We start from the raw sequence: 27,078 nt of genomic DNA on the forward strand, positions 1-27,078 counted from the left end.
ATGACCATTATCAAAATCAAGGAACTTAGTGAGTTCTAATGATGTGGAGTGGAAGGAATGGCATTAACAGCTTAGGAAAAAATATTCCACATTTAAGGACTACTCTTAAGAATAGCTAATGGCTCACTGTTATGTAAGAAGAACTCAATGTTTTAGCCACAAATAAAACATGGATATTGGTACCACGACCTCCAAATGTCAATGTTATTGACTCAAAGTGGATTTATAGATTGAAATATATATATTATGTGTCCATTGATCGGTTCAAAATGTATATAGTTGCAAAAAAATTCACACAAGTTCTAGGATAGAACTACGATGAAACTTTTAGTCTTGTTATCAAATCCACTACCATTAGATTAATCATTTCTCTTGCAATCTTTTAGAATTGGGCCTTAAGGTAGCTTAATGTTAAGAATGCCTTTCTTTATAGCAATCTAAAAGTGGCTGTATACATGGAGTAACCTCCTGGCTTTGTGAACTCTCAGTTGTCTCATCATGTGTGTCATCTTCAAAAGTTTCTTTATGGCCTCAAGTAAGCTGTACTAGTACGGTTCGATTGGTTAAGTAAATTTTTGTAGCATCTAGCTTTCTGTACAGTAAACCCGATCCTTCATTGTTTATATATCGTCATAACTTCGTACTTATTCTACTTTTAATCTGTGTGGATTATATAATTGTTACAGGGAATATTTCAGCTCCTATTCACTCTTTAATTGAGAAATTTAGGATTGGATTTGGCATTAAGGACTTTGGTACTTTGCATTATTTTTTGGGAATTTCTATAAAGTATTTCAAGTGTGATGCATTTCTCTGACAATTAAAGTACATTAAGAACTCCTTTATCACGTATGGATGTCCTTTTGTTCTTCCATATCCACACCAAGTAATATCAAAGAATAACTTCAATTCACAGATCATGAAATTGTTGATTCATTTGCCTATCCTAGCATAGCGGGATACTTTAGTATCTTATGTCTACTTGACTTGATATTTTTCATGTTGTTAACCAAGTTTGCCAACACTTCAACAATCTGATTGTTCTCCATTTTCATGCTGTCAAAAGGATATTGCGCTACCTACAAGGTGCTCATACTTAGGCTTATGGTTTCTTAGTAAAAACACACCAAATTGGTATGATTTTTGTGATGTTGATTGGGCAAGCTGTCCTATTACTAAACAAAGCACTTCTGATTTTTGTATTTTTCTATAAGTAAACTGTATTTTTTAGGGTTTTAAGAAACAAACAATTGTTTCTCATTTAAGCATAGAAGCAGAATATCATTCCATGGCTTCTACCATTGTTGAAATAACTTGGATCCCTTATCTCCTTTGTGATATTGGTATCCTTTTCTTTCAATCTCCACAACTAATATTAGTGCTTTGCATGAGACAGTTAATCCTTGTTCCATGTACTACTTTGTTCGTGAAAAGTAGCGTTAGGTTCTTTTGTTACTCAATACATTGCTTCATCTAGCCAACCGGTAGATATATCCACAAAGCCTCTACCTCACGCTAGTTTTAGTCATTTCTATTTAAACTTGGGAGTTCACTTTGCTCCCTCCATCAACTTGAGGGGCATATTAAGGATACATCTCATGTGTCAGTCAAAGATTGTGATGTTCCAACTAAAGCAAGTCTACAACAAGTAAGAAATCAAAATGATGTCACTAATAAAAAAAATCTCCATAAGTCAAGGAATAAAATGTATCCATCCACATATATCAATTTAGCCTTATTTTTTTTCCTTCTTTTTATATTGTATAGAATATAAGATTACCTTTGAATAACTATGTCATCTATATAAAAATCTTATCATTATTAATGAGAAATACAACAACTCATTCTAACCGTTTGCTTCGAAAAAGAGTTACACTCATTGAACGATATACTCTTCCTACTACAAATTGCTTCAGTTTTACCAACCAAGAATGATGCCAACTTACTTGCTAATTATTGTGAACTCCATGGCAAATTTTAGGAAGTATTTTGAGAACCCATTAAGTTACAGTCGTTATGCATTGAAAATCAGGTTACTCCATTGCAACCAAACTGTGGTCCTATCAATGTGCGTCCATATCATTACCCACACTACCAAGAAATTGAAATTGAATAAATGGTGAACACGTTTTTTGCTATGAGATTAATTCAACCTAACAATAGTCCATTCTCATCACCAATCCTCATGGTTAAGGTGGTAGATGGTAGTTGGAGGTTTTGTGAGAATTATAAGGCACTTAATGAGATAACCACCAAGGACAAATATCCAATTCTTATTATCAATTAATTATTTAACAAACTTTATGGGGTGAAATATTTCACCAACCTTTAGTTATGTTCAGGTTATCACCTAATCCAAGTTTACAAAGAGCACATTCATAAAATAGTTTTTCATATACATGAAGGAACGAAGAGCACATTCATACACGAAGGCCATTTTGAATCTGTAGTTGTAACACCCCGTCCTGAAGTATACCGGAAATTTTTCAAATTTGACCGAGGTTGACCATTGACCGTTGACTTTGTCAGGGCTTGTCTAGGATTCCGGTGAGGAATTTTGGACGGGTCCTAACAGTAATCATGCCGTTTAAACTCAATAATGCTTCGACCACATTCCAAAGTCTTATAATGACTTACTTAAGCCATTCCTATGTAAGTTTATATTAGAGTTTTTTTAATGATATATTGTTTATGCAAAACCTAGGCAAAATACTTGTCCCATTTATGCATTATTCTTCAACTCCTCTCCACTTATCAGTTGTTCATTAAAAAATTAAAGTGTCACCAAAAGTCACAAGTTTATTATTTCAGGCATCTCATCTCCCATTATGGAGTGAGGGTTGATCTTGCCAAAACACAAGCAGCCCAAGACTGGCGAACACCAATGTCACAATGAGGAATTCGTGATTTCTTGGGACTCACCGAATATTATAGAAAGTTTATCAGTGGTTTTGGTGGAATAATAGCACCATTTACTTGATTGTTGTCTAAAACTGATTTTGAATGGACCACCAAAGCTATTGAAACTTTCAACCACTAGAAGCAAGCTTTGACTTCCCCTTCCATCCTCTAATTACCCAATTCTCCTCAAACATTTTAGATTGAAAGAGATGCATATGCAGAGGGCATTGATGTAATATTAATGTAGTGGGCCATCTAATTGCCTACTTCAGTGAGGCTTTAAAAGGTCATTCTTTAGCCCTTATCAACATCAAAGAAAAACGATGTTTGCAATTGTAAAGGATCTTTGAAAGCATGTGACCCTATTTACTTGGTAAGCTTTTTATTGTGTGAACTAACTAGAAGAGTTTGAAATATATGTTGAAGCAACATATCACCACTCCAGCTTAATCCCATTGGTTACCAAAAATATTGGGGTATGAGTATTTCATATAGTACAAGAAGGAAAAGGAAATGTTGTTGCCTTTTTATTCATGACCAAATTTCAGCATCAAATGGTGACATTATAATATCTTGATTAGTGGATTACTCTCAACAGGTCGTCTTATAGGACCGTACTACACTTAACTTCCAACCTCTACCAATAGAGTACTCAATCTTATCTTTTAAGACTCGCAAATTGATTTAAATAAAGGAGAGCATGTTTAAGTCTTACCTATTCTCTAATTCCACTTGCTTTAGGGATGTATTACGCATCTATAATCGATAGGCACTTCAAATATCACAAAATCTTTAGTCAACTAAAATGTGACTTTGCCATGGTTGCAAGCTGTTGTTAAAGATTATATTCGTGAATGCTACACTTGCCAATGCAAAAAACATGATTGCACTAAACTAAATAGGCTTCTCCAACTACTTCCCATTCCTGAATGGATTTATTTGGATATTTCTATGGACTTTATTAATGGCTTAACCTCCTCCAACGTGTTGAGTTTAGGATTCTAAGTATGGTGTTACAAAGCTTTGATTTAACCAAGGAAGACATTATGCGAGAGGAGAAGAAGAACTTGAAAGACTGAAGCAAAGCATTGGCCAAATAGCATTTCGAGCACTATGGCTCTACTCTATGGGTGCCATGATGGCAGCCTGTATTTAGATGCATGTACTGGTAAAACTGAAGGCACCATGACACTAAGCCACTAAGCGTAAAGGCTTATGCTGGTTTTGGCAATGTCTTTAACACTGTAGCATTAGTCATGCAGACTGCGACACTACAGCATGTCTAATTTTTTTAGTTATTTTACTTTTTTACCCTTCTTTAGTTTTTTTAGACTTGTATAAAACCAAAAAATTAAGAGAGAAGGGTAAAGAAGAGAGTTTATAAAGTTGTTTTTCTTGAGAGAAAGAAAGTGGATGCTTTTAGATTGCTCAGCAGATGCGTTTAGATTGCTCTTCTTCTAGAGTTTGTCATCAAGAAGTAAAGCTTTGTAATTAATTATAGATCAATACCAGATTCTTCTTTCTTGTTTGCTTGTGGACATAGATTATAGCATAGACCATTGAACTACCTAATTTTTCTAATGCCTTTTTTTTTCTTTGTTCATGTTTGTCTTTGGGTTATATGCTCGTTGCTTATTTTGTTTCCTAGATTATTATTGCAGCTAGTGTTGCCTTTATTTTTCCTAGATATACTATTTACTTCAGACTTAGATGACTCTTTGTTAACCATTTTCTCTTGAGAGACACCACTAGAAGGTGTAGGTCCTTGGTATACTTTCCCACTTCTAAGTGTAATTGCCTTGCATTCTCTTGGATTTGCTTCCATATCACTTGGAAATTTACCAATGGACTTTCCTTTTATCTCATTTACCAATTGCCCGATTTGATGTTCAAGTGACTTCATAGTAGCTCCCATATTTGCACAATGATTCTTAATCGAATCGAGCCTAGCTTCATCTTTGCTAAGCCTTCCTCTTGTCTCCAAGAAAAATGAGTTCATGGAAGTAATCAAATCTTCAACGGATGGCTTATCTTCTTTAGGCTTGTGGAAACCCGGTGGCGAATTTAATGCATTACTTGGATTTGCATATGAGAAATTTTGATGATTTCTTAACCTCGGATGGTAGTAGTTAGGAAGATTATTGGTCGGCCTAAAATTATAGCTTCGGTTTTGTTCCACAAACGAGCATTGCTCTTGAGATTGCTCACCCATCGGAAAAGGCATGCTACATGTTGGCTCTAAACTTGAACTAGATGAATAATCATTCAAACCAAGTTTTAGATAAACCAGCATCAAAATTTAACAATTTCCACCTCATATAGCCAATTCATGTTTCACCTTGCAGTATAACCTATTCAACTTCTAATGCCTCGAAATGGTATTTAATATTTAGAAATTTGTTACAAGTTAGGGATACCATATTTGTAGACGATTAAGCACCAACACTAACTAACAGTCAAGGCAATCGAATTATACAACAGCTATCAAGTATATTTCAAGCACTCTTTTAATCCTCTATGTAAAAGTTTGTTGATAATTTGTTAAATTTTCCAACATAACAAATCTGCACCAATGACTAAGAACCTTCTGCATTATGCATACTTATTTTTAACAATTGAAGATTCATCTTTCTACTCTAGAAACATCAGCTTGACCAATTGTAATTCATAATGTTCAATTACAAATCAAATTATGCTAAACAAGAAGAACATAAGAATTACTAAATAAAAACTTAAAAATGAAAAGCAAGTAATTTTATTCCACGACTATATTCTAACATAAATAAATCAATAGAAATCCCCAACAAGCATCCATTCACCATCTTTATCCTTATTTGTAAGCACATATTTTGATACATGAAGAAGATCTCCAAGTTTACTCTCACTCAGTGTTCTTATCCCTGGAGCTCCATGGGATCCATATTGGCCTGAAAGCAAAATAAATGTGCAGTAGTTGGGTCCATGCAATATAAGAATAAATTAAGACTAAAATAGTAGCTTACCTATGGTGAAGCAGCTCAACATCTTCGCAAGAGCAGATGACATTTCTTGATATGCAAAATAAGTTCTCAGATCTACCTTCCTCAGATAAGGAGCACCATCCATGATAACTTGCATTCTCCAACATATTGTAGATGATTCAAATCAGATACAATTGTGTTAAACCTCTAATCAATTTCCCTATATAAAAACTTTGTTACCTCTGAGAACCCATCCGTTGTGTTAGAGAATCCCCTTTGTTCCTGGTGGACCCAATATAAGTTGAGCACTAGCTTTGCAGTTGCACTGAACTTTACCAAGTGTATCCATTACTACCCTTTTCTGTGATTCATTTACATTCAACAACAAATGTAGAAATGCCATTTAATTCACCAAACAGTTGAACATAACAAGTCATATTTTATAGATAATTTTAACTGACAGTTTCAACAAAACAAGTCATATTTTTATGGATTACATATGGTGCTTAACAAACACATAGCAGAATTTAGTACATAATTAGTTTACCAATAGACACATATATGATCACTAGGTCATTAGGAAAACATTTTAAATAAAAGAAATAATAAAATTACAATAACTATAACAATCTTAGGGTCATATTGGTGGCTGCTCTTAATATTCTTCTGAATTGCCTCAAGAATATTATTAGATTTCTCCATTTGCAATGACAAAAGATGAAGTTCACCTATAAGTATATCCATTTTGTCAAGTTTAGGATCTCATTCTTTTGCCCAAATGGATTTACCACATCATTTTTCATGTATCAATTAAAAATATAGAATTTAATTATTTTATAAGCGAAAACAAATGAAAACTCAACAAATTAACAATTATGTACAACTTGTTCTTCATCTAAGCATTTTCGAAATTGAATATTTAGGTTCTTATCTGTCCTTGACATTTTTATATGCATATATTGCCCATATGAGCACATCCGGATCAGTTGAACTTCACTAATACTTGTTGACATGCTTAGAAAACTAATCTCCAACTGTGACTTCTAAAGAAGACAATGCAGGAGTTAATAAGCCGTAAAATTTTTACACGCTCGTTTATGAATGCAGTGTCAAGATGAGGCATTTATTTCAATCTACGAATCTCCTTAAACCAAATACAAAAAAATAAACAACAAATTGAAGGAAAAAATGCGAATTGAAAGACAAAGGGCCATTTATCAATTTCTGAAATTTTATAACTCTCCCATTTATCCAATTTTAAAATATGCAATAAAAAAAGACAAAAAAAACTATTTAAAAAAAAAGGCAATCTTTCGACAGAATCCTTTGAATTCTAACTATTTCACATGCCAAATACATAGTTTATCAAAATTCTAATTAAATTTCTTTCTAAGAATTTATTGGTGCATTTTTTGAGTTCACCATATGAGAACAGTCTTAGCAGTTTTTTGAAGGCCATCAGTTAAAAAGTAATGTTTTTAGCAGTTTTTCCTGCATTTATTCTATATCTTTGCTTCTATATATGCATGCAGTGTTATTGTAATTTAGTCAACTTAATTGTATTATAATGTGACTCATAGCTTTTATTCTATAGGCCAATGAATAGTGCTATAGGAATGGAATTTAGAAATAAACGACCTTCGATTTGGATGAATTTTCAAAGTAAGATGTCATGACAACTTTTCCCTAAATGTGTACCATGCAGATTGGTTATTCTAGGGTTAATTTCGTTTAGACCCCCTCAGATTCATTATAATTACAGATGTTACCCTTAGTTTTAGTATAATTACATTTACTTCCCTTGCCGTTAAGCTTTCCCCGTTAGATTTAACTGAAAATGGGTAATAATGTAATTTTAGACTAAAAATGTGGTTTTTATGCATGAGATGACGTTGAAAAAGGCTTGGGCAATGTGCAAATCACGTTCAAGAAGTTTCTATTTCTCAGTCCTATAAAAAATCTAACAGAACCATGCTTATTGCCCAAAAAATTTGACACGAACCTAAGTCGACTGGTGCCTAAACCCGTATTATATTAGTCCGGATCTCAATTAAGTTCAAGTTCTTGTGGGAAAACCTTAACCCCTAACCAATCTGTGATTAGAAATTTTGGTATAATGAAGAAGCCACAATCGGCTATGGATGTCCTATTGATAAGTTAAAACTATAACACTCACTCTCTAATGGTGTTTTATGTGTTCAAAGAGAATAAAGAGAATTTTATCTTACAAAATAATTTATGAAATATTATTGAAGGTTTGTTCTACCTCAAAATTAAGCCCTCAAATAGGCTAGAGTCACAAAAAAATAAACCTTAAAAATTTAGGTTAAAACCGGCCACCAAAGAGAAAAGGAAACATATTGGCCTATTCTCACACTACTTTCCTAAACTAATTTGAATTAATTAATTCCTTTATTTTGAATTAGAAATTAATTAATTTACAATGAAAATAATAAAATAATAACATTCCTAAGTTGCTTTGTCCAAAAAATTAAATAAATAAAACCAAAATAAAAGCTAGTTTCCTAAAACAAAAGACAATGTTCAAATTAGGAAACTAGTTGACTAGTTTGACAACTAAACTAACTTTGATCAATCTATAGCTTGTTTGAGCTCCAAGTCAGTTTCCGTATGTCATGTACGATGTCAAATATGATTAATAATGATTCCCATACGTTGCCCCTTGATTGGAATAAGTCAAACTTGCTTGAACAAGAAGAAAAGTCAAAGCTAGCGGCTAAACAACATATTTTTGACCAAATTGAGATGCTATCTGTACAAGCTGGTTTTAGATGCTTTTGATTCTGCCTTGTCATGATTTCATGGCCTCTTGGTGATATCCATTGAATTCATTCGTGGCTGCCTGAAGTCCATATTTGCACTAAAAAAACTACCTAAGTTCGTAACGGTTTCCACCACTTGGATGCTTAAAATAGGCTTTGTATCATTGGGTGACAAGTCTTTTTGAGAATTAATTACTCCCTGTATAAAATGATACAAGCTTAGGACAACCTGTTCCTAAACCCGTATTATATTAGTCCGGATCTAATTATGTTCAAGTTCCAATGGTCACCTTAACCCCTAACGAACCTGTGATTAGAAATCTTGGTATACTGAAGATGCCACTATAGGTGATGGATTTCCTATTGATAAGTCAAACTAAAACATTCATTCACTAATGGTTTTTTAGGTGTTCAAAGGAACAAAGAGAAATTCAACCTCATAACATAAATTCTGAATGTTATTAATGGTGTGTTCTTCCTAAAAAACAAGCCCTTTTATAGGTTAAAGAAAACAAAATAAAACCCTAAAACAAAAAGGAAAAACCGGCCATGCTAGTTGTTTCCTAAAGGTGGTCAAAATTTGCATACTTTTCTAATCTAAATTGGATTAATTAATTCCTCTATTTTTGAATTAGGAATTAATTAATTTACAATGAAAATATTAAAATAATAAATTTCCTAAACTTATTTGTCCAGAAAATAAATAAATAAAATCCAAAAAGTAATGGTAATTTCCTAAAACAAAAAGTAAAATCAAATTAGAAAACTAAAATACTAGCTTTTTGACTAAGTTGACTTTGATAAATATTTGACCAATTTGAGCTCCAAATCAGCTTCAATAAGCTTATTATGGAGTCCCACACATTGCCCTTGTTTGGAGGAAAGAGAAAAAACCAACTCAGCAAAATACAGTAAAGCCAACACAAAATACAGTAAAAATCGACCATTTTCTCTCTCATGCACACACCACTTAAATGACCAGTAAAGCTTTGGTCTTGACCAGTTCCCATGACTTGTTAGTGATATCAAGTGAATTCAAGAAGATTTGAATCCATTTCCCACTGCCCAGAATCCATAAATGCATCAAAACCGCTACTCGGGTCCGCATTAGCTTTTACCACTTGTATGCTCAAAACAGGCCTTGTATCTTCAAGTATGGACAAGCTCTTTTGAGAATGAATTATGCCCTAGATAAAGGCAGCAATTTTTTTCCCTAAACCTCTTAGCTTGAGCCCTAGTGATCAACTCGGTCTTCATCCATATCGGGTTAGCAGCTTAACAGGTTGTCGGTTGTGCGGGCACAGGCGGATTCGCATCATTCCCCTCCTCTTGAAAATGATTTGCCCTTAAATCAAAGTCATCACTTGCAGCAAAAGGAGATAAATTAGCAACATTAAATGTGGCACTAACATTATACTCATCTACTAAATCAAGTTTATAACCATTAATCCGCTCATAAACTTGAAAAGGTCCATCCACACATGGCATACACTTTGACTTCCTTTGTTTTGGAAACCTCTTATTTTGTAAGTGTAACCAAACCAAATTTCCTGGATCAAACACTATCACAACAAAATCTAGAAATACATACTTATTATGGTAAAAATTACACTTTTTAAAGTTAGCAAATAATCTCTTCCTAATTTTCAAATTTCCATAAAGTAAAGCTCTCAACAAGGCAGATAAAGTTCTATACAGCAAAAACATCTTTAAATAAGCATCTTTATTAATCATAGCCAGTAATGGTTTATTATTCAAAATGGCTTTATTAACATCACCAAAGCTAAGATAAAATTTTTTATTTTTCTTTTCATTTCTTTGTTTTCCTTTCTCACTCACGACCATCTTACCTTTCTCACTCTTGGCTTTTGCTCCAAATTTCTCACTCTCGGTTTTATTAAAATTTTTCCACTCAACCTAGGTTTTAGAAGGCTTACCTTGGATAGCAAGCTCACCTTTTCCCTCTTGAATGGATGGTGGAACCGTTGGTGACATACTAGCCTTCTCTTTTAGCTTCTCGGCTTCCCTCTTTTGTTGCATTTGTAATTGTTCTCTAAAAACCTCCTTCGGGGTCAACGGCTCCAACTTAACCTTCTTTCCTTTAATCTTAAAAATAATAGAGTTCTCTCTCCCATAATGTATAACATCTTTATCAAATTGCCATGGCCTCCCCAACAATATATGACCAGCATGCATAGGCACAACATCACACAATATAACATCCATATATTTATCAATGTTGAATTTTACTTTAACTTGCTTATTTAGTCTTATCTCTCCACTATCATTAATCCATTGTAATCTATATGGTTCTGGATGTTTAATAGTTGTTAAGCCTAATTTATCAACTACCATGCTACTAATTACATTTGCACAACTCCCACTATCTATAATCATACTACATATGTTACCTTGAATTTTGCATCGAGTGTGGAAGATGTCCTTCCTTTAAATTTGATCCTCATCTTCATATACAATAAAGACCCTCCTTGCAACTAAGCTTAAGTTAGCCTTTGAAGGTTGAAGTGTTTTGGATTCCTCATGCTCATCCCTCCAAGTTCTTCATCATCCTATTCGACCTCTCCCCCACTTTTCTCACTTTCGGATTCTAGCACACCATTACCCTGTAACACCATGATTTTTCTTTTCGGGCATTGGCTAGTGATGTGTCCTAGTCCTTAGCACTTAAAACAAATAATTTGTCTAGATCTTGAGGGTTTAGGATCAGATTTACCTCATTCTTTAATGATTTGACAGATTCGGTTCTAGCCTTTCTCTTAGAACGATTTGAACTTTCTTCTCCAACTTTCGGCTTTGGCTTGTTTTCAAAGGTAGGATTGTTTATCCAGCCACTTGGATTTGATCTTCTGCTGTTGGAAACACCCTCAAACCATGAGCTTACACCCTTCCTCTTGAATTGATGCTCAAGTTTAATAGCCACATGCAACATCTCCTCTAATTCCACATATTGTTACAATTCTAGTTGATTGGCTATTTCACAATTCAAACCACCAGGAAACCTTGCCATGGTTGCTTCTCTATCTTCATTCATACTTAACCTCATCACAAGCATCTCCGTTTGCTTCTAATAATCCTCTACAGACCTACTTCCTTGAGATAAAGATTGAAGTCTTTGATGCAGTAGCCTATGATAGTGTGATGGTACAAATCGTTTCTTCATGGCTCCTTTCATTTGTTGCCATGTAGTAATCAAATCATCACCAACTCTCCTATAGGTATTTTTCTCATTGGTCCACCATTGGAGTGCATAATGGCCAAATTCTATTGTTGCCAATTTCACCTTCTTAGCCTCCGAATAGTTGTGGCAATCGATGATCATCTCCATACGCTCCTCCCATTCCAAGCAAGCCTCCGGGTCACTTTTCCCCATGAAAGGTGGTATGTTTTGGGATCAATAAGAATTGGACCAGATGGTAAGAAATTAAGGGTTCAAGAATAGCAATTTAGAAAAAGAATTTCAAAAACGAACAAGAATCAATTTGAACTAAATAGAGAATAGTAGTGGTTGTTGTTCTTGTAATTCTAGTTTTGTATCAATTCCTTTAACTAATTTTAATCCAAATAATTTAAGCACCCAAAATTCAAATATCCAGCAACAAAAATAATTCTCTAGTAACTCCAAATATTGAATAAATAATCAACAAATAGAAGCTCTAAGAAATTTCCAGCAACAAATTTTAACACCAAATTCAACAAACCAAATTTTTTTTTATTCGACTTTTTTTTTTCATTAAATATCAAACACAACTCCAGTAACAAAAATTAGCAACTAAATTGCAATTCCAATAGTAAAATCTCACCAAACCCGTGGCCTCCAACAATAAACCCTTTATTTTTTTTCTTTGAATATATGAATGCAAATATTTAAGACTAAAACAACAAAGACAAAAATCAACAATAGCCAAATTAACAAGAACAATGATTAAAAACAACCAACAAACTGGGAAACAAAAATACGATAAAACTAGGAAAACCTAATTTAACTAGGAATGAATTTTTTTTTTTAAAAAAATATACAGAACGTGTATGATGATAGAAGCAACCTTAACCTAATGCTTAAATTGCAGAATAATACGAAAACAAATAAAGCAAATAAAGATAGATCAAACCTGAAAAAAAATTGGCTCTGATACCAAATGATATGAACCTAGGACGACTTGCTCCTAAACCTGTATTATATTAGCCTCGATCTAATTGTGTTCAAGTTCCAATGGTCACCTTGACCCCTAACTAACCTGTGATTAGAAACCTTGGTATATTGAAGATGCCACAATAGGTGATGTATTTCCTATTAATAAGTCAAACTAAAACACTCACTCACTAATGGTGTTTTAGGTGTTCAAAAGAACAAAGAGAAATTTAATCTCATAAAATAAAATCTGAATATTATTAATGGTGTGTTCTTCCTAAAAAGCAAACCCTTTTATAGGCTAAGAGAAAACAAAATAAAATCCTAAAACAAAAAGGAAAAACCGGCCATGCTAGTTGTTTCCTAAAGGTGGCCAAAATTTGCATACTTTCATATTCTAAATTGGATTAATTAATTCCTCTATTTTTGAATTATAAATTAATTAATTTACAATAAAAATATTAAAATAATAAATTTCCTAAACTTATTTATCCAGAAAATAAATAAATAAAATCCAAAAAATAATGGTAATTTCCTAAAACAAAAAGTAGAATCAAATTAGGAAACTAAAATACTAGCTTTTTTGATTAAGTTGAATTTGACCAATCTTTGACCAATTTGAGCTCCAAATCAGCTTCAATATGCTTTTTAGGATGCCAAATAAGCTTATTATGGAGTCCCACACATTGCCCTTGCTTGGAGGAAGGAGAAAAAACCAACTCTGCAAAATACAGTAAAGCCAGCACAAAATATAGGAAAAACCGACCATTTTCTCTCTCATGCGCACACCACTTAAATGACCAGTAAAGCTTTGCTTTTGATCAGTTCCCATGCCTTCTTAGTGATATCAAGAAGATTTGAACCCATTTCCCACTGCCCGGTCTGTATCGGCTTTCACCACTTGTATGCTCAAAACAGGCCTTGTATCTTTAGGTATGGACAATCTCTTTTTAGAATAAATTACCTCCTGGATAAAGGCAGAAAGGTTGTCCCTAAACCTCTTAGCTTGAGCCCTAGTGATCGGCCTGATCTTCATCCATATTGGGTTAGCACCCCAGCGGGTTGTCGGTTGTGCGGGCACGAGCGGATTCGCATCATAAAAGCAGCCAGTTTGTCCTTAAATCTCTTGGGTTGAGCTGTATTGATCAGCCCTGTCTTCATCCGTATTCGATCAGCTCCCCTGCGGGTTGTCGGTTGTGCAGGCTCGAGCAGATTTTCATCATTCCCTTCCTCTTGAAAAGGATTTGTCCTCAATTCAAAATCATCACCTGCAGCAAAAGGACATAAATTAGCAACATTAAATGTAGCACTAATGTTATACTCACCCCATAAATCAAGTTTGTAAGCATTGTCATTAATCCACTCCAAAACTTGAAAAGGTTTGTCTGCACATAGCATAAGCGTTGACTTTCTTTGTTCAGGAAACCTATCCTTTCTTAAATGCAACCGAAGCCATTCTCCTGGGTCAAATACTATCACAAAAAAATCTAGAAATACAAGCTCATTATGACAAAAATCATACTTTTTAAAGTTATCAAATAATCTCTCCCAAATTTTCAAATTTCCACTTAGTAAAGCTCTCAACAATGCAGATAAAGTTTTATATAACAAAAGCATCTTTAAATAAGCATATTTATAAATTATGACCAGCAATGATTTCTTACTCAAAATGGCTTTATTAACATCTCCAAAGCTAGTTGTTGAAGGCATGGGTGCCATACTAGCCTTTTCTTTAAGCATTTCGGCCTCCCTCCTTTTTTGCATTTGAAGTTAATCTCTAAATACTTCTTTTAGAGTTAATGGCTCCAGCTTAATCTTTTTCCCTTTAAATTTAAATACAATGGAATTCTCTCTCCCATAATGTATGGCATCTTTATCAAATTTCCATGGCCTACCCAACAAAATATGACCCGCATGCATAGGAACAACATCACATAATACAACATCCATATATTTATCAATGCTGAATTTTATTTTTGGCTTATTTGTTTAGTTTCATTTCACCACTATAATTAAGCCATTGTAATCTATATGGTTCTGGATGTTTAATTGTTGCTAAGCCTAATTTATCAACCACAACATTACTAATTACTAATTACATTAGCACAACTCCCACTATCAATTATCATACTATAAATGTTACCTTGAATTTCACATCGGGTGTGGAAGATGTTCTCTCTTTGAACCTTTCTTGCCACCAAACTTAAATTAGCCCTAGATGCCTTGAGTGTTTTGGATTCATCATGTCCTTCATCTCCAAGTTCTTCATCATCAAATTCGGCTTCATCTCCAATTTCCTTACTTTCAGATTCTAGCTCACCATTACCTTTCAGCACCATGATCCTCCTATTCGGACATTGGCTAGCGATGTGTCCTCTTCCGTGGCACTTAAAACACACAATATCATGAGTTATAGAAGGTTTAGGATCATATTTACCTTCATTCTTTGATGCTTGGACAAATTCGGTTTTGCACTCCCTTTTTTGGTCGATTGGTGCTCTTTTCTCGAAGTTTCGGCTTTTGTCTTACTTCAAAGGTGGGATTTATCCTCTAAGCACTTGGATTTGTCCTTCCACTGCTTGAAACTCCTCCAAGCCATGTACTTGTGCCCCTCCTCTTGAATTGATTCTTAAGTTTGATAGCTACATGCAACATCTCTTCCAATTCTACATATTGTTGCAATTCCAATTGATTAGCCATCTCACGATTCAATCTACCTAGAAATCGTGCCATGGTTGCTTCTCTATCTTCATTCATGCTCAATCTCATCATGAGCATCTCCATCTTCATGTAATAATCCTCCACGGACCTACTACCTTGTGATAATGATTGGAGTCTTTGATGCAGCAACCTTTGGTAGTGACTTGGCACAAACTTCTTTCTCATGGCTCCTTTCATTTGTCGCCAAGTAGTGATGGGTTCATCTCTAATTCCTCTTCGGGCACTTTGCTTATTTGTTCACCATTGGAAGGCATAATTTCCAAATCCCATTGGTGCCACCTTAACTTTCTTGGCCTCCGAATAGTTGTGACAACCGAAGATCATCTCCATGCAGTCCTCCCATTCCAAGTATGCCTCTGGATCACTTTTTCCCATGAAAGGTGATATTTCCAAGATCATCATCTCTTCCCTTGCTGGTCTCTCAAGGTGTTTCCTTCCTTGGTAAGCAAAAATTTCATCAGAACCCTCATCAAAGTCATCTCCAAAATTACCTTCCCAGAATTCCTCTCTAGGTCGGCTCCTCGACCTCGATCTCGGCCTCCATGAATTCTTGTCTCAGATTCTGTCCACCTTATGAAGTCTCTAACCTGTCTATCCTTTGATCTATATGATCAAATCAAACATTTATCTGCTGTAATTGCCCCAAGATGGCCTTCATATCCATGTGCTCATCTCCACTCCCCGTAGCTTAGGAATCACCTTTGAATTTTATGGATTCCTCTTCATTAATCCTTAATAGTACATCTCCTCTTCTCACTCTTGAATCTACCATGTTAGTAAATATATAGCAAAAATAAAATAATTCCTCACCAAGTTCACTCCCTCACGTGTTTCACTCAAGTAAGGTCTCGACACTCGTGTTTGCACACTAGTTTTGGGTTTTACCCTCTTTTAAGCTCACACTCTCTTGCCTTTTTCCACTCAAAAAATTAACTCCAAGTTCTAATTAAAACACCCACAAAACAACAATTTGATAACAAGTATGTTTAATTAAACTTATCAACAAAACATTAGCAAAAAGCAAGCAATACCGAGTGAATTTTAAACACCTAATTATCGGCTTTTCTAAGCAAAAATGTAATACCGAGTGAATTTTAAACACCTAATTCTCGACTTTTCTAAGCAAAAATAAGGCAAATTAAAAAAAAAAGTTTCAGAACCAATAAGAACTGGATCAGATGGTAAGAAATTAAGAATCCAAGAATAAAATTTAGAGAAAAAAATTCAAACTCGAACAAGAATCAAAATGAACAAAAATATAAGATAGTTGTTGGTTGTTGTTCTTTGTAATTCAAGTTTTTGTATCAAATCCTTTAACTAATTTTAATCCAAATAATTTTAGTACCCAAAATTCAAATATCCAGCAGAAAAATTAAACTTCCAGCAACTCCAAATATTGAATAAATAATCAACAACTCAGCAGTTCCAATAAATTTGCAGCAAACAAATTCCAAACTCAAAATTCAACAAAAACTGATTTTTTTTTTTTTATTCAGCTTTACTTCTTCTCTTTTTTTTTTTTTTTCACAGTATATAATCTCAACTGCAGTAGCAAGAATTAACAACTAAAATTGCAATTCTGACACCAAATAACTATGAAACCCATGACCACCAAATACAAACTATAAATTTTTAATTTTTTATGAATTTATATATGTTGCCGCAATTCCTTTTTCCTCCTTTTTTTTTTTTTAAATATATGAATGCAAATAATTAAGATCAACAACAGCAAAGAAAAATCAACAATAAACTAAATTAGCAAGAACAATGAAGAAAAGAGCCCAACAAACTAGGAAGCAAAAATACAGTAAAATAAAGAACCTAATTTTGGCTATGAAGGAGATTTTTTTTTTTTTTTTAAAGATGCTGAACGTGTTTGAGATGGATGCAACCTTAACCTAATGCTAAAATTGTAGATTAACATAAAACAAATAAAGCAAATAAAGATAGATCAAACCTAAACAAAATCTTGGCTTTAATACCAAATGATACGTGTTAGAGAATCATGGCAATTGCTAGCCATAAATAAGCCAAACCCGAGACCAAGCCTAATGCTATTCGTACAAGCTGGTTTTAGGTGCTTTTGATTTTGCCTTTTCATGATTCCATGGCCTCTTGGTAATATCCATTGAATCTAATAAGTGTTGGATCCGTTTGTGGCTGCCCGGAGTCTATATTTGCACTAAAACAGCTACCTGGGTCCGCAATAGCTTCTACCACTTGGATGCTTAAAACAAGCTTTGTATCGTCGGGTATTGACAAGCCCTTTTGAGAATTAATTACTCATTGAATAAAATCAGCTGATTTTTTCTTAAATCTCTTGGTTTGAGCTCTAATGATCGGTCCGGTCTTCATCCGTATCGGATTAGCACTCCAATGGGTTGTCGGATATGCGGGCTCTGGCAGATTCTTATCAAAATTGGTGCCATTGTTGTTCTCTACACATTGTGCAGTCTTTACCCAGAAAATTGGCATCATTGTTGTTCTCTACCCATTGTTCCTGCCATCATATCCTTAAACTATACTTTCAAAAACCTAAAAGCTCACACTGAAAAAAGGAAGGAAAGAAACCCAAACCACCATTGGTAAGTTTATGTGAAGCTTTTGTTGTTGATTAGTGTGTTTGTTTGGATATGGTTTATTACTTTATTTTTTGATTTCATCTAGTTTACAGTTTGTGTAGATTTAGGTAGCCAAGAAGGGAAACACTTGAGAAAAAGTTGGATCTTTCGAACAAGAAGGTTAGTTATTTCTTTTTCTGTACATTTAGGTTGAGCATTTTTCCCCCTCTTGATTTAGGTAAGCTTTCGATAGTCCTCTAAATCCCCTTTCTTAAATAGAAAAAAAAAAAGAAAAAGAAAAGGAAAAGATGAACATGGCTTTGACAGAGTGGAGGTAATTCCCACAACTCATAATAACTGTTGCCTTCCAAATAAAAACACATGTTGTAGTGAGTCACACACCTATACAATTTTTTGATAAATGGTAATTGTTCTTGGATTGTCACTTTAGAATGGTAGATGTTCTATTCTTGATATGTGGTATTTGAACCTTTGATATATGGTGTTTGAATGTTAAATAGCTATTAGACATTGAGTTTTATTTATTTATTTCTTATTTACAGCAAGATGTTATTTGAGATTGTAATAGATTTGTTTTGAATTATAGGGAAGAAGATATCTGTTAAAGTTAGGTTACCTTCGACTATGGGGGATAGTATGTTTATAGAGAATGATGTGGATTTGTTGGCGTTGTTTGCAATGTTTAAAGAAAAAGCTGTTGAGAGAATTAGAACGGAGATAGCATTTTTGCCATTAGACATGTATAATCTTAATGATGATCCAAAAAATGACCCAACAAATGGCATTCATTAACCTAATGAAATTCCAATCCTAAATGACACCCCTATCCAAGCTGAAACTGAAACTCAACATCAATTTGAACCCCAATCAGAACCAGTTGCCACTTATGAATCTTAATCTGAAACTGAACCATGCCTTCCTCAATTTAAACTCCTAGGGAATCTAATGCCTTAGAACAGTTTGGATGAGTGAAGATGAAACTATATATAAGGACTCTAGTGTAGATGAGGATTCAAATGTGAACCTCGAAAGTGATGATAATTTTGATGTATATGAGTCAAATGATGATGATAGGAGTGTTGGAATTGATTCTGAGGAGAGAACCCAATTACTAGAATGTCTAGGCAAATGGTAGGCATTGTTTATGTGCCTAGACCAAATGGAAAACCTTACTTGTATAATGGACTGATTTTTGACAATGTTATCAACTATTGAAATGTTTTGTTGGATTATGCCATAGAAGAAGGATTTTAGTTATATAAGACTTAAAAATGAAAAGGATAGAGTTACTGTACATTGTACTGCAGAAGGATGTCCATGGAGGATACATGCATCCCTAATGCCTGATGGTCAAAGTTTTTAAGTTAAGATATATAATGAAGAATATAAATGATGTGATTCCGCCCAAGCCAGCTCAACCGATAACCCGCTGGGGTGCTGAACCGACACGGATGAAGGCCAAGCCAATCACAAGAGCTCAAATGAAAACATTTAAGGACAACTTGTGAGCATTTATACAGGGGGTAATCAATTCTCAACAGAGCTTATCCATACTTGAAGATACAAAGCCTATTCTAAGCATCCAAGTGGTGGAAGCCGATACGAACCCGGGTAGCAGTTTTGGTGCAAACATAGACAACGGGCAACATGAAATGGTTCCAACTCTTTAGGGAATCAATACATATGTCTAAGAGGATATGGAATCAAGTCAAGCCAGCTTCAAAGGCATTCTAAAAGGGGTTGTACGGACAGTTTCAAATTTGGCTTAATTTTTACTATATTTTGCTAAGTTGGCTTTTTATCTTTCTTCCAAGAAAGGGCAACATGTGGGGCTTCATGGTCAGCTTATTTGGCATCCTACAAAGCATATTGAAGTTGATTTGGAGCTCAATTTGGTCAAAGATTGGTCAAAGTTAACTTAGTCAAAAAGCTAGGATTATAGTTTCCTAATTTGATTCTACTTTTTGTTTTAGGAAATTACCATTACTTTTTAGTTTTTATTTATTTATTTTTTGGAAAAATAAGTTTAGGAAAGTTATTATTTTATTATTTTCATTGTAAATTAATTAATTCCTAATTCAAAATAAAGGAATTAATTAATCCAAATTAGATTAGGAAATGAGTGAGAATTTCGGCCACCATAGGAAACTACTTTGTATGGTTGGTTTTCCCTTTGTTTTTAGGTTTTTATTTTGTGACTTTGTAGCCTATTTAAAGGCTTATTTTTCAATAAGAATGAAGCTTGAATTTTATACAGAAATTAATTTGTGAGATTGAATTCTTTTTGTTCTCTTTGAACACCTAAAACACCATTAGAAAGTGAGTGTTTTAGTTTTGACTTATCAATAGGTCTTCCATCACCTATTGTGGCATTTTCATTATATACCAAGGTTTCTAATCAGAGGTTGGTTAGGGGTCAAGGTGACCATTAGAACTTTAACATAATTAGATCTAGGCTAATATAATATGGGTTTAGGAGTAGGTTGTCCTAGGTTCGTATCAATAAATATACTAAATTGACCATAAATCCATTGGTGACTGTTGAGTGGATTTCTTTGAAATTTGAACAAGAGTTTAGGGACAATCCTAACATGAATGTAGCTCAGATGATACGAACCTAGGACAACCTGCTCCTAAACCCATATTATATTAGCCCGGATCTTAATTAAGTTCAGGTTCTAATGGAATTGACTTTAACCCAAACCAACCTGTGGTCAGAAACCTTGGTTTAATGTAGACGCCACAATAGGGGATGGAAAACCTATTGATAAGTCAAGCTAAAACAACCAATTCTCTAATGGTGTTTTAGGTGTTCTCAAAGAACAAAGAGATAATTAATCTCTCAAGTATTTTCTTTATCAAATCATAATTGTATTCTTATTGAAAAATAAGCCTTTAAATAGGCTTTGAAAGAAACAAAATAAACCCTAAAAACCCTAGGAAAAACCGGCCACATAATGAAGAGTTCTAGCTTGACCGAATCTTTCCTTTTCCTAATCTAATTAATTAATTCCCTTATTTTCAATTAGGAATTAATTAATTTACAAATAAAATAATAAAATAAAAACTTTTCTAAACTTATTTGTCCAGCAAATAAATAAAAACCCAAAAAGAAAAGTCAAACGCAAATAAGAAAACGAGTTGACTAGTTTGACAACTAAGCTGACTTATGTTTGATGTCCTAGCTAACTTATGTCTGCCAGATGTCCGAGCTAACTTATCTCTGTCCGAGCTAACTGATATCTGTCCGAGCTAACTTATGTCTGTCCGAGCTAAGTTACATCCGATGTCCGAAGTCCGAGGTCAGATGTTCGAGACATGGGTGTCCGATATAAAATGTCCGATGTATGGGTGTCCGATGTATCAGCCTCCACCACTTGGATACTTAAAACAGGTCTTTTATCTTCAGGTATGGACAAGCCCTTTTGAGAATGAATTAATTTTTGGATAAAGGCAGCAAGGTTGTCCTTAAACCTCTTAGCTTGAGCCCTAGTGATCGGTCCAATCTTCATCCGTATCGGATCAGTACCCAGTGAGTTGTCGGTGGTGCGAGCTCGCGCGGGTTCGCATCATTCTCCTCCTCTTGAAAAGGATTTATCCTCAAATCAAAGTCATCACCTGCAGCAAAAGGAGATAAATCAGCAACATTAAAGGTGGCACTAACACTATACTCACCTGGTAAATCAAGTTTGTAGGCATTGTCATTTATCCTCTCCAAAACTTGAAAAAGTCCATCGCCCCTTGGCATGAGTTTGGATTTCCTTTGTTCAGGAAACCTTTCTTTCCTTAAATGCAGCCACACCCAATCTCCAGGTTCAAACACCATTGATTTTAGGCCTTGATTAGCCACCTTTGCATATTGCTCGGTCCTCCTCTCAATATTTGCCTTTTTTTTCTCATGAATCTGTTTTACAAAATCAGCTTTTTGTTTTCCATCTAGATTAGCACGCTCACTCAAAGGTAAAGGTGTTAGATCTAACAGAGTCAAAGGATTACAACCATAAACAATCTCAAATGGTATATATTTAGTGGCTGAATGTAAAGACCTATTATAAGCAAATTCAACATGTGGCAAACATTCTTCCCAAGTTCTTAAATTTCTACTAATTAAAGCACGTAACAAAGCGAACAAGGTTCTATTCACAACTTCGGTTTTCCCATCTGTTTGTAGTGGCAAGTAGTTGAAAATAAAAGCTTAGTACCTAACTTAGCCCACAAATTTTTCCAAAAATAACTTAAGAACTTAGCATCCCTATCCGAAACAATAGTTCTTGGCATTCCATGCAATCTCATAATTTCTTTGAAAAATAAATTAGCAATATTGGATGCATCATCAGTTTTATTACATGCAATAAAATGTTCCATCTTAGAAAACCTATCTACTACAAAAAATATTGAATCTTTACCTGTCCTTGACCTAGATAAACCAAGAATAAAATCCATAGATAAATCTACCCAAGGATAGGTAGGAATCGGCAAAGGCTTATACAATCCATGCGGCTTCAATGTTGATTTTGTTTTTCGGCACTTCAAACATCTTTCACAAATTCTCTCAACATCTCTCCTCATGTTAGGCCAATAAAAATGTTCTTGCAGTTAGGATAAAGTTTTTAAAACACCAAAATTACCCATTAAACCACCCCCATGTCCTTCCCGAACCAATAATTCCCTAATACTACAATTAGGCACACAAAGTTTGTTTTCCTTAAACAAATAACCCTCAAATATGTAAAATTTATTAAATCCATGTTTCAAACAGGTTCTAAAAATTTCTCCAAAGTCACTATCATGCTCATAAAGTTCTTTCAATTGTTCAAATCCAAGCAATCTAGCATCTAAGGTAGAAAAGAGTACATACCTTCGGGATAATGCATCGGCAACCACATTTTCCTTACCTTTTTTGTAGCAGATCACATATGGAAAGGTTTCAATAAATTCAATCCACTTGGCATGCCTTCGGTTGAGCTTTCCTTGACCCTTGCTATGCTTCAAAGACTCAAGATCCGTGTGAATCACAAACTCCTTTGGCATGAGATAATGCTGCCACGTCTCCAAAGCCCTCACCAAAGCATACATCTCCTTGTCATAAGTCGGATAGTTTAAGGCAGCTCCATTTAATTTTTCATTAAAGTAGGCTATGGGTCTTCCTTCTTGCATTAAGACAGCTCCAATACCTACACCCGAAGCATTACACTTAATTTCAAAAGTCTTAGAAAAATTTGGGAAACTAATAAAGGTGCATTACACAAATTTTCTTTTAACAAATTAAAAGATTTTTCTTGTACTTCCCTCCATTTAAAGTCGACATTCTTCTTGGAAACTTCAATCAATGGTACTGCTATGGTACTAAAATCCTTGACAAATCTTCTATAAAAGCTTGCCAAGCCATGAAAGCTCCTCACTTGGGTGATAGAAGTAGGAACCGGCCACTCTTGGGTTGCTTTCACCTTAGCTTGGTCAACTTTGATACTGCAGCATTTACTACAAATCCTAAAAACACAAGCTCATCTTTGCAAAATTCACATTTTTTAATGTTAGCAAACAATCTTTCCTTTCTAAGAACTTGCAAAACTGGCTTAAGTTGATCCACATGGTCATCCAAATTTTGACTATATATTAGAATGTCATCAAAATAAACAACCACAAATTTACCAATAAATGGACGCATTACATGATTCATAAGCGTCATGAAAGTACTAGGTGCATTGGATAATCCAAAAGGCATAACTAACCATTTAATTTTTAATGCGGTTTTCCATTCACCACCTTCTTTCATCCTAATTTGGTGATAATCACTCCTAAGATCAATTTTTGTAAACATGCAAGCACCATGCAACTCATCAAGCATATCATCTAATCTAGGAATGGGATGTCTATATTTGATGGTAATGTTATTTATAGCCCTATAATCAACACACATTCTCCATGTACCATCTTTTTTTGGCACTAACAAAACAGGTATAACACATGGACTTAAACTCTCACGAATATAACCTTTGTCAAGTAAATCACTTACCTGTTTTTGCAGCTCCTTTGTTTCTTCAGGATTGCTCCTATAAGCTGGTCTATTTAGTATGGCAGCCCCTGGAACAAAGTCAATTTGATGTTCTATCCCTCGAATAGGTGGTAGTCCACTTGGAATCTCATTTGGGAAGACATCTCCAAATTCCTTCAAAAGAGAAATCATTGAACTTGGCAATTCAAGTTCTTCAAAGTTAGTTTGATCATTAAAATAATTTTTTTTATAAATCATGACCAGCAAAGGTTTTTTACACTCAATAACCTTATTAATATCCCCTAAACTCAAATAAAAGTTGCTACTTAACCTTTCTTTTCTTTCTTTTTCTTTTTTTCCCTTGGATTGGCGCAAACCTTCGGATTTTTCTTCCTTCTCCAAGCTCTCAGTTTTGCCACTTTCTTTCCCCTCTCTTTCTATTTTCCCTTGATCTTTCCACTCAATATGAGTCTTAGAAACCTTACCTTGATCATCAACCTCATTCTTACCTTCTTGAAAGGATGGTGAAGCTGTTGGTACCATACTTGCTTTTTCCTTGAGCTTATCGGCTTCTCTCCTTTGTTGTATTTGTAATTGGTCTTTGTAAACTTCTTTAGGAGATAATGGTTCCAGCTTAACCTTCTTCCCTTTAAACCTGAAAACAATACTATTTTCTCGACCAAAATGAGTAGCATCTTTATCAAATTGCCATGGCCTACCTAATAGTATATGTCCAGCAATCATGGGTACAATACCACATAAAACTACATCCTCATATCTACCTATATTAAATTTTACTTTGGCTTGTTTGTTTACTTTCATCTCACCACTATCATTAAGCCATTGTAAACTATATGGTTCAGGATGTTTTATTGTTTTTAAGCCCAATTTATCAACTACAAGGTTACTTATTACATTAGTACAACTCCCACTATGTACAATCATGCTACAAATTTTACCTTGTATTTCACAACGAGTGTGGAAGATGTTCTCTCGTTGAATTTGTTCTTCATCCTTGTAAACAGCAAGTACCCTCCTTGAGACAAATTTAGCTCAACATTTGATGTGTTTAATGGTTCGATCTCATCATCAAGTCCTTCATCTTGTTGTTCGATTTCAGCCTCACTAGCCTCACTTTCGGATTCCACCTCTCCATTACCCCTAATTACCATTATCCTTCTATTCGATCATTGGCTGGCTATATGTCCTCTTCCTTGGCACTTGAAACAAATAATTTCTCTTGACTTTTAAGGTTTAGGTTCAGATTTTACCTCACCTTTAATGGCTTGGGTAGATTCGGTTTTAAAGTCTCTTCTCAGCCGGTTGATAGCTTCTTCACCAAGTTTCGGCTTCAGCTTGCTTTCATAAGTGGAATTGTTTTTCCAGCCACTTGAACTTGTCCTTCCACTGCTAGAAACTCCTCCAAACCGTGTGCTAACACTCCTCCTCTTGAATTGGTTCTCAAGCTTAATTACTACATGCAACATCTCCTCCAATTCCAAGTATTGTTGTAATTCAAGTTGGTTGGCAATGTCACGGTTTAACCCTCCAAGAAATCTTGCCATTGTTGCCTCCCTATCCTCATTCATATTCAGCCTCATCATGAGCATCTCCATCTCTTTGTAATAATCCTCACGGACCTAGTTCCTTGAGATAAAGATTGAAGCCTTTGATGCAGCAACCTATGGTAATGAGATGGCACAAACCATTTCCTCGTGGCTCCTTTCATTTGACACCATGTCGAGATTAAATCATCACCAACTCTCCTTTAGGTATTTTGCTCATTGGTCCACCATTGGAGTGCATAATGTCCAAACTCCATTGCTGCCAACTTCACCTTCTTACCTTCCGAATAGTTGTGGCAGTCAAAAATCATCTCCATTTTTTCTTCCCACTCCAAATAAGCTTCGGGATCACTTTTACCCATAAAAGGTGGGATGTTAACCTTGATATTTCCCAAATCATCATCTGTATCTTCCCTCCTATACCTTCCACGGCCAGCTCTATCTTGGACAACAAAATTTTCGTCCATACCTTCCTCAAAGTCTCCACTGAATGGCTCCTCATCAAATTCCTCTCTCAGTCTCTCGCGACCTCCTCGTCCTCCATGGAATTATTGCCTATTTCTTGTGTTCGGCATTCCCTGTGAGGCTTCTATCCTTCCCATTCTTTGATTCATATGCTCAACTTGAGCACTAACCCGCTTTATTGACTCCAAAACAGCTCTCATGTCCACTTGGTCTCCATTCCCGATAGCTCGGGCATCGCCATGGAATGCTAGGACTCTTCCTCATTGATCCTCAAGGGTGGATCTCCTCTTCTTATTCTAGAATTTTCCATGTTAGTAAAATACTACAAAAATAAAATAAATCCTCACAATATTCATTGCCTCACGTGTTTCACTTAAACAAGGTCTCGACACTCGTGTTTGCACACTAGTTTCGGCTTTTACCCTCTTTTAAGCTCACACACTCTTGCCTTTTTCCACTCAAAGAATTATCTCTAAGTTCTAATTAAAACACTCTCAACATAGAAATTAGATCACAAGTATGTTTTAATTAAACTTATCAACGAAACAGTAGCAAAAAGTAGGCAATACCGAAAGAATTCAATAAAACCTAGTTTAGGCTTTTCTAGGAAAAATAAAGGAAATTAAGAACTTGACCATATGGTAATATATTATGAATTAAAGAATAAAATTCTAGAAAAAGAAATTCAAATACGAACGAGAATCAAAAAGAACAAAAATATAGAAAAGTGTTGGTTGTTGTTCTTGTAATTCAAGTTTTGTATCAAATCCTTTAACTAATTTTAATCCATATAATTTAAACACCCACAATTCCAAATATCCAGCAGAAAAAATAATTCTCCAGCAACTCAAATGTTGAATAAATAATCACAAACCAGCAGCTCCAACAAATTTCCAGCAAACAAATCAAACTCCAACAAACCGAAATTTTTTTTTTTTAATTTTTATTTGGCTTGT

Source organism: Ziziphus jujuba, chromosome 3 (genome assembly GCF_031755915.1).
Source record: "Ziziphus jujuba cultivar Dongzao chromosome 3, ASM3175591v1".
Lineage (NCBI taxonomy): Eukaryota > Viridiplantae > Streptophyta > Magnoliopsida > Rosales > Rhamnaceae > Ziziphus > Ziziphus jujuba.